The sequence below is a fragment of the Crassostrea angulata genome, chromosome 5, assembly GCF_025612915.1.
Source record: "Crassostrea angulata isolate pt1a10 chromosome 5, ASM2561291v2, whole genome shotgun sequence".
NCBI classification, from domain to species: domain Eukaryota; kingdom Metazoa; phylum Mollusca; class Bivalvia; order Ostreida; family Ostreidae; genus Magallana; species Magallana angulata.
In genome coordinates this window covers 9,851,554-9,874,828 of record NC_069115.1, presented here as the reverse complement: position 1 = coordinate 9,874,828, position 23,275 = coordinate 9,851,554, and the positions used below count along the sequence as shown (strand labels likewise).

The following is a 23,275-nucleotide window of genomic DNA, read 5'->3' as shown; positions in this document are numbered from 1 at the left end:
GTCTGCGTCTGCGTACAAAAATCAATCACATCCTCTCGGGCTCGGAAAACACCTCAAACATAGGCGTCCAGGACAACACCACATTTCATAGAACCTTGAACTGTTGAGATGAGTTTCTTAGCCTTCATTAAAGACAGACGGACGGACGGACAAACGGACGGACAGACGGACAAGGTGATTCCAATATAAATATAAAGATGTAGCTGCCACGTTTTGATCCGGTGTTTAAACATTATCTAGTTTTTATATATTATTTAGTTTAGTTTAGTGCTAGTTTTGTAGATGTTTTTCTTCTTTCTTATGTAGTTTTTATTTTGTTGTCCTGAAGAAGGGACGGGTTGTCCCGAAAATTTGACAATATTTTACTTTATTGTTCGTGTCGTTGGTTATTTTTAGTGCTTTTTGATATATATATATAAATAAAGCACTAAAAATGGCTAACGACACGAACAATAGAAATTGTCAAATTTTCGGGACAACCAGTCCCTTCTTAAGGACCAAAAAAATAAATAACATGAGTACAAAACAAAGAAAACAAAATCTAAAGCTACTACTAAGCTACTTAAGAAACTATAAAAAAAAGAATAGCTACATTATAAACATTTGTTCACATTCTTAAAAAAGGTGTTGCTACTGTCGCCGATCGCTCTAAAGTAATCAATCGACTGCCAACTTCACGCCTGATTAAGTTAATTAGCTAATTAAAATTGGCGTCCGAGTTAATTAATGAAAATTTGAACCCCCGTTGTTAACTCGTACGGCACTTATGATATAGACTCGAATTTTGATTAAAAAGAGATAAAATTAAATGAAAATAAATAAACCAACTTAAGAAAAAAAGGATTTACAAATAAAAGGTGGTAAAGAAACTAATAAATGAATAGAAGAGGCGCAGTTGACAGATTTCATGAAATTACTATGTGGGTGTCTGGTGATGTATGGCTATGAGACGTTCATTTTAGCGAAGTCCATTTGTTTGTTCATGCCATCAGGTCTGAATGATTTGAGTCTGTGCATACAGAACTTTTCCTTGCTCTTCCTCTCCGCATCTGTCCAATGAGGATTATGGTCAATAACCAATACTGTCATGCATTCCCATTTGTGGCCACTTGTATTAAAATGTTCTCCGACGGGCTTCCTGACTTTTTTGGTTTTGATGGTAGAGCGGTGGTTGTTGATCCTTCTGCGGAGGTCACCTGTTTCACCAACGTATTGCTTAGAGCAGACTTTGCAACTGATGAGATATATGCAGTTGTCTGTGAGGCAAGAAGTGTTGCAAAATATCTTGTAGGTGCGACCCGTGGTGGGGTTTTTAAAACTGTCCGCGTTGGTGCTGTGTTTGCACAACAGGCATCTGGTATCGGAACATATTTTAAAACCATCGTTTGGCAACGGGTTGTCTAATCTTGCCATCACTACCATGTCCTTTAAGTTCCTCGGGCGTTTAAACGCAGCCATTGGTGGATCCTTGAAAAGATCAGCCGTTCTTTCGTTAGTGTAAAGAATGGGCAGATTATTTCTAAGGATGCTGTTGAGGTTCTTAAGGGCGGGGTGATATGTAGTGACAAGTGGAACCCTGCTTTTGTCCGTTTTCTCTTTGTATTGTAAAAGGGTTTTCCTGTCTTTTGTAGTAATCTCATCAATTGCAGATTGGACTGTGTGGGCTTTATAGCCTCGATTACACAGATGGGATTTTAATACTCTGCTCTGTTCTTCAAAGATTTCATTAGAAGAACAGATTCGTCTGATTCGGGTTGTTAATCCTTTAGGAATTCCTCTAAAAGTATGGGGAGGGTGGCAACTCGATGGCTTGAGGTAGAGGTGAGAATCAGTGGGTTTGGTATGGAGACTGAATTTTATTTCACCATCTTCCAAGGTGGATGTAGTATCCAAAAATACATTTTTGGAACTAGATATGTCCACTGTGAATTTAATCGAATTGTGGAAGGAGTTGGCAAAGGTGATGAAGTCATTAAGGCAGTCTCGGTTTTCGACCCATTTCATCTCAATATCATCAATGAACCGCAACTTACCAGCTCAAAGGTTTGAAAGGAATTGCGTTCCAATCTTCCCATAAATATATTGGCGTAAGAGGGAGCCATTTTGGTGCCCATAGCTGTACCACTTAATTGTATGTAATGTTCGCCATTAAACATGAAATTGTTCAGCTTGAGAACATGTTCAAGGAGCTTAAGTAGAGATTCGGTTGACGGCTGCTGAATCGTTCTACTGTCCCATACCTCCCTGCAGGCCTCGATACCTTCATCGTGAGGAATATTCGTGTACAAGGACGTGACGTCCATTGTAACGAGAAGAGTATGGTCTGGCAGGCCAGAGGAAGGTGTTTTATTCAGGTAATCTAGCTGTAGTGTCCTTGAGGTATGATGGCAAATCTTCTACATGTGGACGGTGATGTAAATCTATAAATTCAGATATTTTCTACGTGGGGTGGCCGATGGCACTGACAATAGGGCGCCCAGGCATACCCCCTATTTTCTTTGTTTGTGATTTCTAGTTCACACTTTTTAAATTTGACATAACACAGTCTCATTTCTGGTACGACCTATCACTTTTCATGTTCTGTGAAAAATATTAAGTCGTACCTGATATCATTTATTTTGGATAACCATTAAACATATTTCGGCTATTTAGTTTTTATTGAAATTAAATCTTTTTTCAAACAAACAAAAGAGCACCTTTAAACTTCTGAAAAAACAAAATAAGAAATGTATCAAAACCAAACACAGAATATCAAATTTAGAAACGTATATCAACTGTGACATTATACCAAAAGGCTTCCAGATAAATGTCACTCCCAACCTAGGGTTAGTTTTTAAAAACTTCCAAAAACGCTGGGACTTCATATTAAGAAGATGCTCCAAAGAATTAATGTCGCTCTGTCTGTCGTGGGATAACCACAGACTTCGACAACTGGAGAAAGATGTAGTTTCACTGGAGTCTTCTCTTAATACATCATCTTCCCATGCAGATTTTGTTGAAGCAAAAAGAATTATTACAACATTTAATACAACCCTATCTAATGACCTCAACAATACCCAAAACAGGAAGTTCCTTCGGGATGGTGTTCCAGCAACAAACAGATTTTTTTTTATAAAAGTAAGCGATCTGTTCAGTGTTCATACTTTAATGCTATTCCTCACATTAAATAACTGATAATTATAAAAATCTTGGAACTCATAGAGTTTAATTTTTGGTTTATTCATTTTTAAATCATTGTTTTAGTGCTTATAAAATTTATCGCAACTTACCGAATTTTATATGCACTTTGTCCATTCTTAAATCCCCAACAACGTCAAAAACCAAATAACTAATGTTTTCCACCAAATGTTTATTTAAAGATAACATTTTATATTTTGACAACAGCAATTTTATTGTGCAAAAACCCGCTTAATTTTCACACGCAAGAACATGTTTCATACCTTTTTGCTAAAAATTGAAAACGAGCAATTTAAATCGCTAAAGAAAAATGGGGCACCCTATATCTTTAACTCGATTTTTTTTATTAAATAAATATATATATATATTTTTAATCAGAACTCTAACGTTTTTCTTTTTCTAAATGATATAAGTAAATATGCTTTTGGCAAATGGCGATCCAAATTATTTATTAAAAGTTTTCTTTAACAAGTTTTGAAACAGTTTTAAAAATTCAGATATTGAAAGTCACATAAGTTCTTTTACACAGGTAGGTAATCGTAAATTTTTGAAAGGGGTGAAGGTGTGTTGCTGCTGTTTTTATTTTATGTGCAGTTTACTACAAGTTAAAGACACTTTAAATATCCAGGTAACAATGGTGCTTCAGATCTTTGTAAACACATTTTAAAAGTCGTACAAACGTCGGTCTTGTGGTTTAAGTGGAATAAATCATGGATGGTCCGGAGCTTCCTTGAAGTACTTGCAAATGTTAAAAGTAACTTTAATCGTTAAGAGTTAAATGACATTAGAGCGAAATCAGTTGTCTCCTCCAAAGCCTTGTCACTACAAGAACTTTTTGAAAAAGTTTTTGAGTTTCTGAGTACATATTCGGAAAGTCTATCATTTTTCAAAGCAATCATTTTGAGATTAAATGTCTTGTTGTGTTAATTTAGCAAAACACATTAAATGCAACGAACTTGCTGCATTTGTTTGTCATGCACAATGAGAACTTTGAGGTTTTTTTTTTTTAATTTGTTCTTTAATTGCTAAAACGTTCAATTTTATATACGAACTTACAAACATGATTATTTTAATACTAGATAGTTGATAATGGTTAAAAAAGTGGAATATCATTGTTTGTTTGTAAACTTAAAAAAAAAAATCAAATGATTGTACTAGGTAGTAAATTAAAAGCAAAAAATGGCGCTCACATGTAACTCCGTGTTAGTGAGAATAAATCCGCCCACACTAACTGACTGCTGCACGCCTTTTTATCAATTCTATGTAAGAATCAATGATTTATAAAAGGGTCTGACCACGCATAGTCACCAATTTTCCTTATAATTCATACATGGACACACCTAGGTGTAAAGCGCAAAAAAACCCACTAAAAGTTGGTTGCTAAGGGTAACCGTTGCCATGGTAATCGAGGCTAAAGATGGGAAAATAGCAAAACTTACCTACTTTGAAGCCATATTATAAGGTTTTGCCCACTAATGTGAACTATCAAAGACATAAAACAGCCTTTGTCCTATTTTCAATTATCTTATTACATAAGAAAATTGATGGAGAAACCAATACTTTTAAAATGTTTCCATTCTAAACCGTTACAAATTTTTGAAATCAGTTTTCTGCGGTTTTTTAAGCCCAAATGGGAAACTGTTAAATTTTGTCATCCATATCAATATCCATGCAATATATATTTATCATGAAAATTGACATCCGTTGCTATGGCAACAAGGCCAAAAATTAAGAAAACTGAGAAACTGAAGATTGTATTGATATGCTTTTATTCTTGATTTTAGAATTTATTTGCAATTGTTTTAGTTGAAACTTGTAAAAATATATCTAAATTTACATTATACACCACAAAAACCTTTGATATACAACAGAGACGTGTTGTTGCTATGGAAAATTAAGTTGCGTAAAAAAGCACACAGAAATTCTTACTTTTGGAAAAGTCCATAGCAACGGCAGTTATTTTTTAAAAAATCAGATTTTGTTCAAGTGTCATTAAAGTTAAGGACATGCTTTATTTTTTCTCATCATTTGATTTTATATATTTATTCATTATCAGTGAAAAATATCCATTTTAAGATGCCTAAACATATTATAATTGTCCTTATTTTTAAGATTGTTAGCTTAGCAACGGTTCTCAATTTTCATATTTAAATTTTTAATTGCACAATCATAATAGTGTTTACCAAAAAATCCAAAAGTTGCCCTTTTAATTAAAATTATATGAAGAAAACAACTTTTAAAATTTCTGTTTAGTAATCATGGAAACGCTAAAAAAATATGCGTTTCTCCATGAATGTTTTTCTTTCTTTTGAAAAATGACAACTATTTTCAATAATATATTTTACCCTGGAAACCCCAAGTTCAGCACATTACTCACAATATGTTCTCAAATAAGCATTAAAATGCCATTTTTACATCTTTACCCTCGGTTACCATGGCAACGGGACCACATAGCAAGAAACAAATGGTGTAAGGCTTTTTTACTCACCAAAGTCTATCAAATTGTCAAGTATGAAGAAAATCCCTGACTATGCGTGGCCACCGAATTTTGATTCTTACTATAGCATTAAATCGTGATTTTTTGAAGAATACACTCTCATAACTGCAGAAAATCATGATTTAATGCTTATATATACATTTTTTAACTCCTTGCCTTGTCTGCAAATATGATTCATACCTTAAAATTCCTATCTTATCCTAAGGGTTAGTTAAGATTAATGGAAGAGACACAGTAACAGCCACAAGCATGAACTTTGATTTTCGCTTGTGACGTTGCAGTTTACAGCGTTCAACGTTTGTGACGTCATAATAAAATCGTCAATTTGACCTTTGACTACTTGTTGGATTTAGAGGCATTTTAAGATCACAGAATTTAATGGAAAAACACAGTAGAGTGTAAATATATAGAATTGATCTTAAGGCGTATGTACATAACGGGTTTAAACTGGTCGACATATCGAGGGACTTCGATTTGATTATAATTCTAGTCACTTTAAAATTTACAAATTCAAAAAATATCTTTGCATGCGAATGCATAACATGTTATACCTCATCCATTTATGAAATAATTAGTTAAGTTCTCTGTATTACATATGACCAAATTAAAACATTGTCTATATTAAAAAGTTAGTCGACGAACACGTATACATATGTTTGCAAGTTTATGCAACCTTGGGAGTACAAAGAATTGATTTAAAGTTTAATCCTTATTGGCTTTCGATAAATATATTTCTAATATCTGAACGCAAAACGAAAAGAATATAACCTATTATAGGGAAAATCTACTATATAGTAGCTTTCGCCTTTGGGGGAAAGACAACTACTTAGCCAGCTTTCCGGGGTGAAAGACTACTATGGGGAAAACTGCTATACAACACCGGTAGTCTCGTAATTTAAAATACATGGTTACCATCTTGAAATATCAGCTATATCTTGGCGAGGGTAAGAAAGCGTGAAAAAGGGCGAGGCTTCCCGAGCGCTCTTTACGTTTTCGACCCGAGCCCAAATATAGCTTATATTTCAACACAAATAACATGTATTTTGCTTACCCTGTAACAGTTTAGATTAATCAATTTTTAAAGCACGTTTGCAAACTTTTTTTGACTACCTGATAGATCGTTAATATTGTTATGCCAAATCTGCATCACCGCTGTTCCGAAGCGAAAGATATTTATCATTCCGCATAACAAACTACATCCCTTTGATTTGTAAAATCGAACACATCATCAAGTACAAAAATAAATTGGCAAATGAATTTCTGTTTATAATATTAACATTCATAAGGTAATATAATTTGAATAACAATTATCAACAAATCGTAAAGAAAAGTATTGTAAACATGTGACGTAGGGAACCTATATAACAGTGTCAAAACCGGTACAAAAAATTCTGTGCCGTCATCTGTTTTTTTTCAATTTGACCCCCCTCCCCATCTTAAATTGTAATGTTCTGTATCTCCTCTAAAACCGAAATGAATGCCATTTTTCAACCAGAGGGTGTATCAAAGTGCTTCAGGATTTTGATTGCCAAGGATTTCCTTTTGCACATGTTGATTTCTTCGTCTGATATAGCGTCCGCTTTGCTTGAACTATTGCCTTCCTCTGTTTGTTTTTGGGGTTTTTTTTTGCTTTGCTTTTAGGGCGTCGCGAATTAAACGGACAGAATCATCTTGACTGTCGATTAATTTCTGTCCATATTTGTAAGGTCATCCGTTTCCAACAGAAGACCTTATTGTTTTTCTTAAGTTTCTTTTTCCCAATTGTCATTTTTTTTTCTTACCGATTTTGTGCACACGATATCTCAAAACAGCTCAACCGATTTACGTCGAACTTTCAGATCTGATAGGTATTGATCGGAACCTTGTTGGAAATATTTTGAATGATGACGTCACTTCCAGTTTTGAGTTATTTAGAATTTAACGATTTTCAAAGGGTCGGCTTATCCGGGGGTAAACTATATTGAGTTCAAATTTTCCGGGAATGTAGACTAAATTGTGTAGATCTGAAATGTGGTACATATTTTTTTTGGTGACCAAAAGCTCGCCCAATCTCGAAAATTACGGTTGAAAGCGTCGTGATTGTTCGTGGTTTTCTTTCAATATCTCTTTTCACGATAGTATTTTATAAAAACATGTAGAACAAAAAAAACTTTATAAAGTCAAGAGCTTTTATTTGACATCAAGGAAAAGGGGCTGGCCCTTAAAATTAGGGGCCGAGAGGGCTCTAAAAATTTTAAATGATGACTTTTTATTATAAAATATTTTGTTATACATTAAAGAAGCAAATCTGTTTGTTATAAATTTATTTACCTATTCATGGCAATCATTTACTCCTTTATTAGGTAATTATGGATTTTAAGGAGCCAGAAATCCGAAACTTTGATTTTCAATAGCTCAAAATGGAGGAATATTCTGAAAAGCAATATTGAACAGAATATGCTCAAAACATTGAGCTTAACAATATGCAACCACAATTTCTTTGTAATGTGGTTCCTAAAAGGAGTTTCAGGGCGGCACCTAAAACAACCTTCTCCAGATATCTCGAGGACGGTAAAAAAATTCGAAACACTTGTTAACAAAATGTGTTTGAAATGATAAGACCATTCTTCTGACATCAAGAAAAAAGGGACTGGCCCTTCAAATTATGGTCCAAGGGGGCTCTTAAGTCTGTAAATGATAACCTTTTATTGTGAGATATATTGTTATTTGTTATAGAAGCAACCATGTTCATTATAATGTTGCATGATAATTATTTACTCCTTTGTTACGTAATTAAATATTTTAAAGGAATAGAAATCCGAAACTTTGTTCTTTAATATCTCAAATTAGAGGAACATTCTGAAAAGCAATAGTGTACAGAAGATGCTCAAAATAATGTGCTTAACAACATGCAATCAAAATTTCTTTATTATCCGGTCCCTAAAAGGAGTTAAAAGGTCGGCCCCTAAACAACCTTCTCTAGATATTCCAAGAACGGTACAACATTCTTTAACACTTGTTGAACAAAATTTGTTAAAATTTTCAAGACCATTCTTATGACATCAAGAAAAAGGGAGTCTGGCTGACCCTTCAAATTATGGGCCAATGGGGCTTTTAAATCTGTAAATGATAACTTTTTAAAGTGAATTATTTTGTTACTTGTTATATTATAGAAGCAATTTATTTCTTATAACGTTGTTTACCTATGCATGAAAACGATTTTCTCCTTTGTTAAGTAATTAAAGAATTTAAGGAGCCAGAAATCCGAAACGTTGATCTTAATATCTCACGATGGAAAATAATTCTGAAAAGCAATAATGATCAGAAGATGCTCAAAATAATGTGCTAAACAAAATGCAACCATAATTTCTATGTTATCCGGTACCTAAAAGTAGTTACATGGTCGGCCCCTAAAAAAACCTTCTCCAGATATCTTGAGAACGTTACAAAATTCCTCAACACTTGATGAACAAAATGTGTTCTAAATGACAAAATCATTCTTATGACACTAAGAGAGGGTTGGATAGTCTTTCATACATAACTCTTAGATCCCGCCTCCGTTTCCTGATATGGTTCGTTGACGAATATTAAGGGCAATGTCATTTCCTATTCTTAAAATCGGACGAAAGACCCCCTCGTAACTAGATCGTGTCTAGTTGTCTACTTAATTTTCTGTCCAAGCTACTGATGATGGAGCGAACAGAACTCGGTTTTATACTACTGACCACCAGTTTCTCTGTCTGACAAAACAAAAATGGCTTACAGCTGATCTAATTCGTCGCAAGGGATTCCATGAACGTCGCGGTGTTCATTTTCATCATTTTTAGGATTTGTCTAACCAGGTTTGCATCTCTGAGAGTAACTGAGTTTGAGTTTTCTTGGTCTGTAAGGAAAGTTTCAACTTCATCAAATTTTATATGAATAAACTGAGGGTAAAAGTTGACAAAGGGTACTGTCTGTGCCGGTGTAATGAAGAATAGTGACCCTTGTAGAATAATGACCGGTCGTCATTTTTCGACGTAGAATAATGACCCCCCCCCCCCCCTCCTTGCTATAGAATAATTGGATTTCTCTGAAGAAAATAGACCCAGGGGTCATTTGTCTTCATGTCCAACGTGAAGAAAATGACCCCCGTAAAAATGACCCCCGCTGTAAACAAGAATAAAAATTGGTTACCCAGTATCCCGACAAGGTATCTGACTTTGAAATTACTGGAATTTTCACTCTGTTCAGTTGATTTTGAAGTTATAAACACCGAACTTGTAAAGAAATCACTATATATATATATACGGTTTTTTATATCCGTAGCAAAACACACATAAACACACTTACGATTTCTTTGAAATCCCTTGCGACGAATTAGATCAGCTGTAAGCCATTTTTGTTTTGTCAGACAGAGAAACTGGTGGTCAGTAGTATAAAACCGAGTTCTGTTCGCTCCATCGTCAGTAGCTTGGACAGAAAATTAGGTAGACAACTAGACACGATCTCGTTACGAGGGGGTCTTCCGTCCGATTTTAAGAAGAGGAAATGACATTGCCCTTAATATTCGTCAACGAACCATATCAGGAAACGGAGGCGGGATCTAAGAGTTATGTATGAAAGACTATCCAACCCTCTCTTGATGTCATAAGAATGCTCTTGTCATTTAGAACACATTTTGTTCATCAAGTGTTGAGGAATTTTGTAACGTTCTCGAGATATCTGGAGAAGGTTGTTTTAGGGGCCGACCATGTAACTACTTTTAGGTACCGTATAACATAGAAATTATGGTTGCATTTTGTTTAGCACATTATTTTGAGCATCTTCTGATCATTTTTGCTTTTCAGAATTTTCCTCCATTGTGAGATATTAAAGATCAACGTTTCGGATTTCTGGCTCCTTTAATTCTTTAATTACTTAACGAGGCCGAGTACAGAACGAGTACGCACGCTTTCGCGCAGCGTTTCATTTGCATTGTGACGTCATCTTTTTGCTTTGTTGACGCCGTGGCCTGATAGTTTCAACTGCAGATATTCAGCAAAATATGTTGGAAATAGCTCGTTTGATGCGTAATGTTGATATTATATTGTGGAAAAAACATAAATGTCTCGAAGTATAAGCTATATTTGGGCTCGGGTCGAAAACGTGAAGAGCGTTCAGCAAGCTTAGCCCTCTGTCACGTTTTCTTAACCCGCCTAAATATCACTTAATGCATTTATTTCAAGACATTAACAATTTATTTTATATTAATGACCCTTAATATGTGATGTTATATATTTATTTATTACTTAAATATGTCGTAATGTTTTAATAATACTATAAAGATCACCATTTCCGCCGTTGTCAATAAAAATAGCCATTATCTGACAAATTTGGGAAATTGGGCATACAAAAAACAACTTTGATAAGACCCCTGGAACAAACCAGGAGGTAAAAGGTTTTTTTTTTATTTGACCATTTGATGCCTTTTAGCAATAACTATAATATATAGAACAGAAAAAGAAACCCCTAGGGCAGATGTTTAAAAAAATGTAGAAAATGTGCAAAATTGATACATTTTAAGCAAAATCCCATAGAGTCCTATGTTAAAAATTAACAAACTTTGAGATGACCCCTTAAACAAACGGTGTGGTAAATGTCTTATTTTTTTTATCTTTAAATAATACTTATATCAGTAGAAATTCGTGTAAAAAATTTCATTAAAAAATCTAGGGCAGAACAAATTAGACCCGGCCTCGTTAACAAAGGAGAAAATAGTTGTTATGCATAGGTAAACAACGTTATAAGAAACAAAATTGCTTCTATAACAAGTAACAAAATAATTCAATTTAAAAAGTTATCATTTACAGACTTAAAAGCCCCCTTGGCCAATAATTTGAAGGGTCAGCTCCTTTTTTCTTGATGTCATAAGAATGGTCTAGACAATTTTAACAAATTTTGTTCAACAAGTATTAAAGAATTTTGTACCGTTCTTGGCATATCTGGAGAAGGTCGTTTAGGGGCCGACCTTTTAACTCCTTTTAGGGACCGGATAATTAAGAAATTTTGATTGCATGTTGTTAAGAGACAATGTCAGTAAGCATTGAGCTTCGCATGGAAAGTGAAAATTTTAAAAATCATTTAAAACCATACTAAGTCATCAAAGGAGAAGCAAAAACATATTTTTAACAAATTTTGAGTGATATCTTTTTTTGCTTGGTTTCCATGACAACAAAACAAATGTTCCATATTATCTATTAGTGTACAAAATCCTTGAAAAATAGGGATCTAAATATACAGTATAGGCCACTTTAGAGTTAAAAATATACCTTTTCAACAGTTTACCTAAAAAGACAGTCATTTATGTAATATAATTTGGATGGAATTATTATTCAATGAAATGACATCATAGTTGCTATGACAACCTGAAGAAGATCTGTTTTACTAGATACAGTATTGTCATAAAACAAATACATTTTAAAACCCTTTTCTTAAAAAAAGCAACGACTGGCAGCATAATGACAGTTGTCAATATTATGTATGTAAGCAATAAATTTGGGTAATTGATTTTCCTAATTTTTTTTGCAGAATGATGAATATTTGCAATTTTCCACCATTTTTATTTCAGTTGGCCGTCTATATAGCCTGTAAAAATTAAGTATTAATAAAAGTAAATATTAACTTAACATTCAATATGACTTGATTGTTAAGTTTTTACTTTTTAATGATTTTTTTCTCTGAGATTTAAGTCCATAGCAACGTAATTTTGTCCCTAGCAACTCCTTTTTGACACATCAAGAGTCATTAATTTATTTACGTTTATTTAACTGCATGTAAGTAGATTATTTTTATATTATTTTTTTTAAATATTATAAAAAGAACATTTTATTATCATATTTTTCTTTTTATTTAATTAAATAATTCCCATACCAACATAATTTTAATCATAGCAACACATTTTTTGCCACAGAAATCAGACCTTGATTGTGTTTTTAATGACTGTATGTATCTATATTTTATATTTTAAAAACATCATTATTTAATTTTTTCCAATCACTTCTATTCTCTTTGGTTTTTCTAAATCATGTCCATAGAAACATTATGTTCTCCCTAGCAACACATTTTTGCCATACAAATCAGAGTTGAGATAGGTTTAATAAGCCTTCACACACTTTATGAGTTACAATAATGAAATGTTTAAATTTTGATATTTAAAAAAACTTTACCAAAATAATAATAAAAAACACATTATGAAAAAGATTTGTATGGCAACAGTGTTCTCTGTGTGTATATACATGTATATATATATATATATAGAGAGAGAGAGAGAGAGAGAGAGAGAGAGAGAGAGAGAGAGAGAGAGAGAGAGAGAGAGAAAGAGAGAGAGAGAGAGAGAGAGAGAGAGAGAGAGGACACACTTTGACGGAGATACAAACTTTACAATTTTGATAAATTTATTCACTGTTTTAAACAGAAAATTACCATTATACATAGCGGTAATTTTTCAATCGTTTGAAATTGTTTTCTTGTTAAGCAAAATAACAGCAGAATATACTCTACTTACTTATTTAATAGAAATGCAATTTTAACCATACAGATTGGTTTTAGGTTAAATTTTGACTTAAGGTTACATAAAAGTTATTTTAATATTTCTTGCATTTAACAGAAGGACATCATACATATAAAAATTCATTTGTTCATTGCCTAAATTTGTTTTTCCTAATTTTTTTCACAAATTTGTCACCACCGTTTGTGACATCGACAATGACTAACCTCACCAGTTCAAAGTGAAGAGTTTCAGTTGAAAATATACATGATGCGTTCACATAGCTCACAAACAATACTACATTTTACAAGAGGCCCATGGTTCTTATCGATCACCTGAGTACCTGCAGTGTGGCCCTTTCAATGTATATTCATGTGCATTATAATTAAAGGGCTATTATGAAATCAGTTTTATTATTCCGGGATAGTTCATTCCAATAAACTTTCGAAATTCTAAAAAAAATATTAAAAAGTCGTAGCATAACATACAATGACATAATTTAACAAATCTTAAGAACAAAAAAATAATTGGGCAAAAATTACACCACCCTACTCTATACATAATCATTAAAGCCCTGCCCTTACAAGAAAACTCCTGATCCAGGGGCCATTAAATTCATAACTTGAAAAGAAGCATTCTTCCTTATCATAACTTTATACTTATTTCATCGGATTAATACCAAGGAGCATAGGAGAATATTTTCAAAGAACTACTGCATTTAGAGCCCCACCCTAACACCAGAACACCTGACCCAGGGCCATGAACTTCCCAATGTTGGAAGAGGCACTCTTCCTCATCATAAATATATACCTGGTATGTTCTTTAGTACATATATTAACTTTGGTTTAAATTGGATCAGTGGTTTCAAAAAAGAAGCTAAAAATGTTTAAAAGTTTACAACCAATGTACAACGAATGATGACGGACAAATACAGATAGCAATAGGTCACCTGAGTGACTCAAGTGGCCTAAAAATAGTGAATCAGAAGTTCTAATAAGATGCTTAAGTTGCCAAGCTTCTAAAAATCGTCTTAATCATTTTCAGCTTCTAGGTCCTCTTCTCCAACCATCTGATCATAACAGGAATCCTCCTCCTTTTTAAGGCCAATCTGCAGAAACAGCTGAAAACTTGATTTCCTGAAAGGAACTCATCAATTCTGAAAATGCGCTTTCCTTCTGCATTTCTCACTATTCTCATCTCGGAGGCTACATCTTCTGGGTCAAGTTTATGACCACTACTTTCTCCAACCTCAAACTTCTCTTTCAAGAAAGATTTTTGAGATTCATGGAATCACTTAAACTCGTGTTTTGACTTCAAAGCCCATCCTTTGTGCAGAACCAACTGGACATGTGTCTACTTCATTTTCCCCTTGTGTATTCTCCTTATCTGATTCCATCCTTTTTACAAGATGTTTTCTACAATTGGAACACACTCCTGTAAAAGTGAAAAACTATTACAGTAAATGATTGAGATATCATCTAACAAATTCAAACAAGAGGCCCAGAAGCCACATCACTAATCTGAGCAACAATAGCTCATCAAATTTACTTCATGGAATCAGAACAAACAAGAGATGTTTGTAAAACACTTATGCCCTCTCCTTTGGAAACATCTACAAGAAAATAAACGGAAACTGCAAATAACTGGAATTTTTTTAAGTCCAAGGGGTATAACTCTGTCGAAAATTGCTCGATCGTACCCAATATCGAACTTGACCTAGATATTATCATGATAAACCTGAATACCAAATTTCATTCCAATATGTTCATCCTCTGCGAAGAAAATGAGCGGAAACTGCAAATAACTGGAATTTTTCTACGTCCAAGGGCCATAACTCTTTCGAAAATTGCTTGATCGTACTCAATATCGAACTTGACCTAGATATTATCCTGATAACCCTGTATACTAAATTTCATTTCAATATGTTCATCCTCTACAAAGAAAATGAACGGAAACTGTTGGTGGACCGACCGACCGATAGACCAACCGACAGACAGCAGCAAAGCAATATGCCCTCCCTTCTTCGAAGGGGGGCATAAATATCTAAAATATCAATTAAGAGTAGCTACATTTAGTATACCTTGTTTAAAAAAATCTTTAAAATTTACTGCACATATTCCTATGTTAAACATCAAATCCCTTTTTTAAAAGACTTTTCAAAAGATTTTATCTAATTATATTCCTTGGTTAAAACTGACCCAGTGGTTCTCAAAAAGTTTACAGATGGATGGAAAGACAGACAGACATATGGATGTAATCAGAAAGTAATCAGAAATGCTCACTTGAGCTTTCAGCTCAGGTGAGATAATAAAAAGAAAATCAATTATCTAATTACCTACGTTTAATTTTGTATAACTGTTTGAAGGGCCAACATGGCTGAAAGCAGTAAAAAATTTATTTAATTTGGACTGTAACATTAGTCTTTACAAAAACTCAGTGGTCCGAAGACTGCGGCCAGAGAATTTCTTATTCCTGCCAGTGAAATTAAAAATTGACAAGTATGATGGACTTGTAAATATTTTAAAAGATAAATGTCTAAAACAATTTGTAATCAAATTTGAAAGTTAAACCTATGGATATATGGGGGCAAGTTAATTTTTTTGCAGGCCAATATATTTTGACAGACTACTGGTCCCAGTAGCTGTTAGTTTGAAAAGTTTTCATGAAGACTGTCACATTCTGGGTTTTTTTAAAATTTAAGTATATTTTACTGTACCAAGGCTTCATTTATCAACAGAGAGAGAGAGAGAGAGAGAGAGAGAGAGAGAGAGAGAGAGAGCGAAATAAAGATTCTGTGTTTTTAATCGCAATGCCATAATAACCAAAATAATTGACAAACTTGAACCAATTCTAATAAGACAATCATAATACCTCTTCAGAAAGAATGCCTGCTCTTTTGTTATGGTTCCTTTGAATTGCTCTTGCTTTGATGATTACATGTCCATCCAAGGGAACACATCCTACTTGACCTCCATCCAACACCAAGAACATATCTAAATAAGATGTTTAAACTCATTTGTAAATGTGAGTATCATTACTTAACCATTTTTTTCACAAATGCCCACTGCCTGGTCAAGTAATGATGAAATCAAAAGTTTTTACACATACTTTTGATATATTCAATCTGGCAGGCATATTTTTTAAAATTCTACATTCCCAGTTATGTCTACTAATGCTTAATTTTTGTTTCACTGGCAGTTTTACAATTGTCACTCAATATAAAAAAATATGGTTAAAATTTTGAAATTTACTTTGCAATTCCTTATTTCACATTTTGTGACGTTATAGTATTAATCTGTAGACTTAGTGCTGGTAGATTAAGTTTCTTGTGAATGCCAAACTTTTTGATGATCTGAAAGAATCTACCTCTATTTGCATTGTAATAATTGATTGATTCACAGTAAATGTACAGATATATATTGCAACATCAATATTAAAGAAGAAAAAGATAAGTGAGGACAGACAGATTAACAATTGCATAAGGAAATGCGCTTAGTTAAATTTACAAGTACAAGTAATTATGTACACTTTAAGTCCTTTTATACCGGTACTTATTTTTCCTGATACAAAACATTAAAAACAAAACAAAGCAAACAACATATGAATTTGTCATTTGCAAGCTAGTGTCTGTCATTGTCAAACTGAAGGCAAAGTTACTACAATTAAATTAAATGCTTTGAGATAGAGAGAAAATGATAGAGAAAAACCTAATTCACTATTAAGCAAAAGAAATTTCTATGGGTCATTTTTTCTGTTAATTCAGAGATTTACAAGCAACTCTTTCAAAACTAATCACATGTTCTTATTGAAAAAGGTGTTTAATTTAAATTCAGCAAGTCTTTGAATTTAATTGTCTGATATTCATAACCATATTATAAAACATGATACATTCGTAAGACATGTCACATACCTGTGTTTTGGACAGATAGTAAGTATTTCATCATCTTCACTGAAGAAACCTCCCCTTATTTTCTGAATTTGAATAATTCTGATTCTGATTTTATACTCCGACAAATTGAAAACTGTCGGAGGTGTGCATCTATGGAAAGATTACAACATGTCAGAGGAATAATATGTCTTGGTCAGGTCTTTTTGTATATTATATGTCCACAGGTATCATTCGGTGTGAAAAAGCTACAGACAAACTGATTTCCACCTAAAAGAGAACAAGATATCTTATAAATATAAAAGCTTGTTAATGAACTGATATTGAGCATACATGTATTTCCTAAACAAACATAGATGTACTACATCTCAGAATCTAAATTTAATAGTGCAATCTTATCATTATAGAGGCTTGATTTGGAATTAAAAATTGAAAATTAAAATTGCCTATTCTGTCTTTTTATATGTTTAGTGGGGGGGGGGGGGAGGGGGGGGTTATGTATTATTTTAATACATTTCATAATTTCATATAAATTTGCATTAATTTATGAATGCTTTACGTTATTACTGGTAACTTATTTGAAATCCATTCAACATACTGACAAAAATACACTTACTTTCAAAAGATGCTGTCATTTCTCTGCAACTTCAAGCGGATGACAATTAAGACAAAGTTCATGAGTCATTCCAATTCTTTCTAAAAATCTGTGTAAAATTGATAAAGAGTGTATTTTTATTTTACAAATTAACAATTTAATTGAAATTATTCTAAACTCATCACATATGTTGACGGAACAACACTTACCTTTACAAGTTGAATCAGATGTCATTCCTCTGTAATTTTAAACAAATATCAAGCAACCACAACTCCCTGTAAAATCAATCAAAAAGTCAATTTTTTTATTCGTTTATGAAGCAATATAGATGTTTTACATTAAATATTTTTGGCATAGATCAGAGATATTTATAAAATATCACCTACCATTACAAGTTGCTGTAAGTCCTCTGCAAATTCAAGCAGACTACAACCAACTAAGCAGACAACATGTTTGGTTTCCACTTCCTGTTAGTTTAATTGAACCTCCGCCGCAGAAAATTTCCATAAAAGGGGGGTAATATTACAAATTCAAAATCAAAGTTTTGTTACTTTGCTTTTAATGTTATTTCTTTTATACACAGTGACTACCGTTTTTCACTGATAAATCTTATAAACCAATGTAAGAATTTTTTATTTAATATAGAATCAAAACAAATTCAGGTTGCTTTTTAGAGAAATTAATTTTTAAAAAAACTTTAAATTTTACAATGAAAAATGTTAAAAAAGCAATTTGGGAAATAATACTTTGACGCTCTAATTTCCAAATAAATGCAAAATTTAGTGTCATCATTTTTTTCAAACTTAACAAAATTTTACGTTGATATGCATTGTTATTTTTACAAATTTGATGATTTGTTCGTATTTTAGTGTTTTTGTCTATTTTTGGTTGTTGCCATGGAAACAATGACCATGTGGCCAAAAATACCACATTTCTAAAATACTGCTTACCTATATTAATCAACATAACAATATCAAGGAAAAATAATTGTTTACACTTTCCACTTATAATATGGACAAAGCTCAATGATTACTGACATTGTCTCTTAAGCACATTATTTTGATCATATTCTGTTCACTATTGCTTTTCAGAATTTTCCTTTGATTTGAGATATTAAAGATCAAAGTTTCGGATTTCTGTCCCTTTAACATCTTTAATTACGTAATAAAGGAGTAAATAATTGTCATGCATAGGTAAACAACGTTATAATGAACATGATTGCTTCTATAACAAATAACAAAATATCTCACAATAAAAGGTTATCATTTACAGACTTAAGAGCCCCCTTGGCCCATAATTTGAAGGGCCAGTCCCTTTTTTCTTGATGTCAGAAGAATGGTCTTTTCATTTCAAACACATTTTGTTTAACAAGTGTTTCGAAATTTTTTACCGTCCTCGAGATATCTGGAGAAGGTTGTTTTAGGTGCCGACCCTGTAACTCCTTTTAGGAACCACATTACAAAGAAATTGTGGTTGCATATTGTTAAGCTCAATGTTTTGAGCATCTTCTGTTCAATATTGCTTTTCAGAATATTCCTCCATTTTGAGTTATTGAAAATCAAAGTTTCGGATTTCCTAATAAAGGAGGTAAATGATTGCCATGTATAGGTAAATAAATTTATCGGCCCCTAATTTTAAGGGCCAGCCCCTTTTTCTTAATGTCAAATAAAAGCTCTTGACTTTATAAAGTTTTTTTGTTCTACATGTTTTTATAAAATACTATCGTGAAAAGAGATATTGAAAGAAAATCACGACGCTTTCAACCGTATTTTTTTTAGCTTGGGCGAGCTTTTGGTCACCAAAAAAAATATGTACCACATTTCAGATCTACACACTTTAGTCTACATTCCCGGAAAATTTGAACTCAATATAGTTTACCCCCGAATAAGCCGACCCTTTGAAAATCGTTAAATTCTAAATAACTCAAAACTGGAAGTGACGTCATCATTTAAAAAATTTCCAACAAGGTTCAGATCAATACCTATCAGATCTGAAAGTTCGACGTAAATCGGTTGAGCTGTTTCTGAGATATCGTGTGCACAAAATCGGTAAGAAAAAAAAAATAATAATTAGGAAAAAGAAACCTAAGAAAAACAATAAGGTCTTCCGTTGGAAACGGATGACCTTACAAATATGGACAGAAATTAATGGACAGTCAAGACGATTCTGTCCGTTTAATTCGCGACGCCCTAAAAGCAAAGCAAAAAAAACCCCCAAAAACAAACAAAGGAAGGCAATAGTTCAAGCAAAGCGGACGCTATATCAGAAGAAGAAATCAACATGTGCAAAAGGAAATCCTTGGCAATCAAAATCCTGAAGCACTTTGATACACTCTCTGTTTGAAAAATGGCATTCATTTCGGTTTAAGAGGAGATACAGAACATTACAATTTAAGATGGGGAGGGGGGTCAAATTGAAACAAAATCAGATGACGGCACATAATTTTTTGTACCGGTTTTGACACTGTTATATAGGTTCCCTACGTCACATGTTTACAATACCTTTCTTTACGATTTGTTGATAATTGTTATTCAAATTATTTTATCTTATTAATTTTAATATTATAAACAGAAATTCATTTACCAATTTATTCACAAATCAAAGGGATGTAGTTTGTTATGCGGAATGATAAATATCTTTCTCTTCGGAACAGCGGTGATGCAGATTTGGCATAACAATATTAACGATCTATCAGGTAGTCAAAAAAAGTTTTCAAACGCGCTTTAAAATTTGTTTAATCTAAACTGTTACAGGGTAAGCAAAATACATGTTAATTGTGTTGAAATATAAGCTATATTTGGGTTCGGGTCGAAAACGTAAAGAGAGCTCAGCAAGTCTCGCCCTTTTTCACGCTTTCTTACCCTCGCCAAGATATAGCTGATATTTCAAGACGGTAACCATGTATTTTAAATTACGAGACTACCGGTGTTGTATAGCAGTTTTCCCCATAGTAGTCTTTCACCCCGGAAAGCTGGCTAAGAAGTTGTCTTTCCCCCAAAGGCGAAAGCTACTATATAGTAGATTTTCCCCATAATAGGTTATATTCCTTTCGTTTTGCGTTCAGATATTAGAAATATATTTACCGAAAGCCAATCGGGATTAAACTTTAAATCAATGCTTTGTACACCCAAGGTTGCATAAACTTGCAAACATATGTATACGTGTTCGTCGACTAACTTTTTGATATAGACAATGTTTTAATTTGGTCATAGGAAATACCGAGAACTTAACTAATTATTTGAAAAATGCATGAGGTATAACATGTTATGCATTCGCATGCAAAGATATTTTTTGAATTTGTAAATTTTAAAGTGACTAGAATTATAAATCAAATTTAAGAAAAAAATCAGCAAACAACGTCGTCCGTTTATCCGCCCATCTGTTCGTCCTATCCTGTCCGGGCAATAATTCTGCTCTGGAAAATCATTGAGAGTATATATACACTGTATCTAACACCCCTGCGAATGTGTTCGGAATGTTTTCTCTATCGTTGCTAAGTACGTAAAAAATCCAGAGGTGTTCGAATGAAAGTTAACGAGACTCCACCGAGATTTGTTCAGTTCCTGTGAAATTTCGAGCGGAAATATAAGTGTTCGGATAACATTATCAAAATACGTAAGTACCGGTCGTTTTTCATATCATATCCTACTTTGATTTATGTTAAATGGGAAAAGCTTTCAAGATATATGTATTTTTTCACCATCTAGCAGTTATTTATATTAAACAATAATATTCAGAACAGAGTTATCGTTCGTGTTCAACCACGTGTTAAGTGGTTGAAAATATAAACATTGGGTTGCTCAATAAAATCATAGCCATGTTTGATGTTTGTGGTGTGCAATACTATGTTTTTCAAAATAATAAGTCTCTGTTTTGCATTAAAACTTAGTATATCGAGCTAATTTTAAGGAACATTCTGCATAAAATGGCATAGTCTGTTTCACTATTGATGTTATTACTAGGTCAGGCGCGGATCGAAAATTAATCCTCAGGAGGGATCTCTTTTAAGCAGGTTAGTTGTTGCAACAGCAGACAAAAACTAATTTTTGTATCGTCACATTTATTTCTAGAACACATTTAATTCACCAATTAATGACGATAAAGTTTAAAATCAATAAACGTCTAGATTGTATATTTGACTACAAGAACGTAGATACTGTGAAATAGACTTTATATAGGAGGTACAATTTTTACTGCGAAACTAAAAGGGTCAAATAAAACCACGTGGTCTAAAATTTGAATGACAATAACATTTGCAGGGGTGTCTACGTCGTAAAAAATCATTCATGAATTTTCTCTCATGTGTTAACGATAGGGTAATATATCTTGTGGTCTATTTTATTTTTTTATTACTGTATAATTATTATTTAATTATTAAATAATTTTATTATTAATATCATTTTTTTAAGTTAATTTCTTTTTCAGAGGTTTCATGATACATGTAGGTCGAATGGTTGCATCATCCTTATTCTAACAAATTGAATTTCGTTAAACGACGGTTTACTGTGGTTTATCAGAAAGAAAACGTTCGCTGCATTGTAATACAAAGCATTAAATTTTTAATTGATGTCTTTACAATATTGAGACTTAACTAATTTAATCAAGGTAACATTGAGATAAAATTTCAAAAAGAGGTCCCTTGGCCACATTACTAACCTGAGCAAAAACAGTCTTAACTCTAATCGGCTTCTTAAATATAAACAACCAGACCGTTTAGTAGAATATATATTGCTTTAAAAATTTAAAATTAAATGGCATATTACAATTTAAAACATAAAGACTTTCTGTTGTTTCAGTTTTTTAGATGAAGAGTTTTACGATTTTGTTTTCATTTTATTCCTATGGAAAAAATAAAGCCCCTATATATAGTGTGTGTCCCCATCCTACACCGATGAACACGATTTAAACAAACTTGAATCTGCACTACCTGGGCAAAATTCCACAACAGTCACATTCTTTCTGATAAATATTGTTTAGAAGAAGATTTTAAAATATTATTATTTGCTATTCCGATGAAAAAAGTAACCTCCATTGTTGCATTATCGTACACCCCCACCCCTACCTCCAATCAATTTGTCAATTGTGAAAGATGACCCCATTGCTGTCGTAGATTATGGCCATATAGATAAGTATATTGAAGCCTAAAACACAGAACAAATTAACATTTACCAATTAAAAGTTACTTTGGTCGGACATAATTGCTGATGTCAACGGATTCAGGACAATTATAGTAAAATGGCCAAATAAGTTCCATAAAAAAACGTACTATGCAAACACATAGCCCATCCGTTATGCGCACATACAAGTCCGATGCGATTGTCCGAAGACTTGAACATGCTCAAAAGATTGGTCGAATAAAATCATTATTGATTCATATTAGATAAAATCCTTTATCACACCTCAAATTAGAAAAAGATACAACAATGTTAGAACACTTTTAACAAACCAGGTATAAGAGTGTTGTTTGTGTGTGTATTTTATAGTTTAACAGTTTTACAAATAATATGATGAAGTTTAAACATGACATATTATAACCTGTATGTTGAATTCTTTCTGAAGTATTTACATAAAATATTGCTTTTTTTAAAGCATATGCGCAATTTTCAATAATTTTTGCCAACAAATTAGACATGT

General features: G+C 32.9%; 1 pseudogene; it reads right to left on the bottom strand.

Moving 5' to 3' along the window:
- Positions 1-14,450: 14,450 nt before the first annotated feature.
- LOC128183766 (uncharacterized) lies at positions 14,451-17,875 on the bottom strand (annotated as a pseudogene).
- Positions 17,876-23,275: the final 5,400 nt, after the last annotated feature.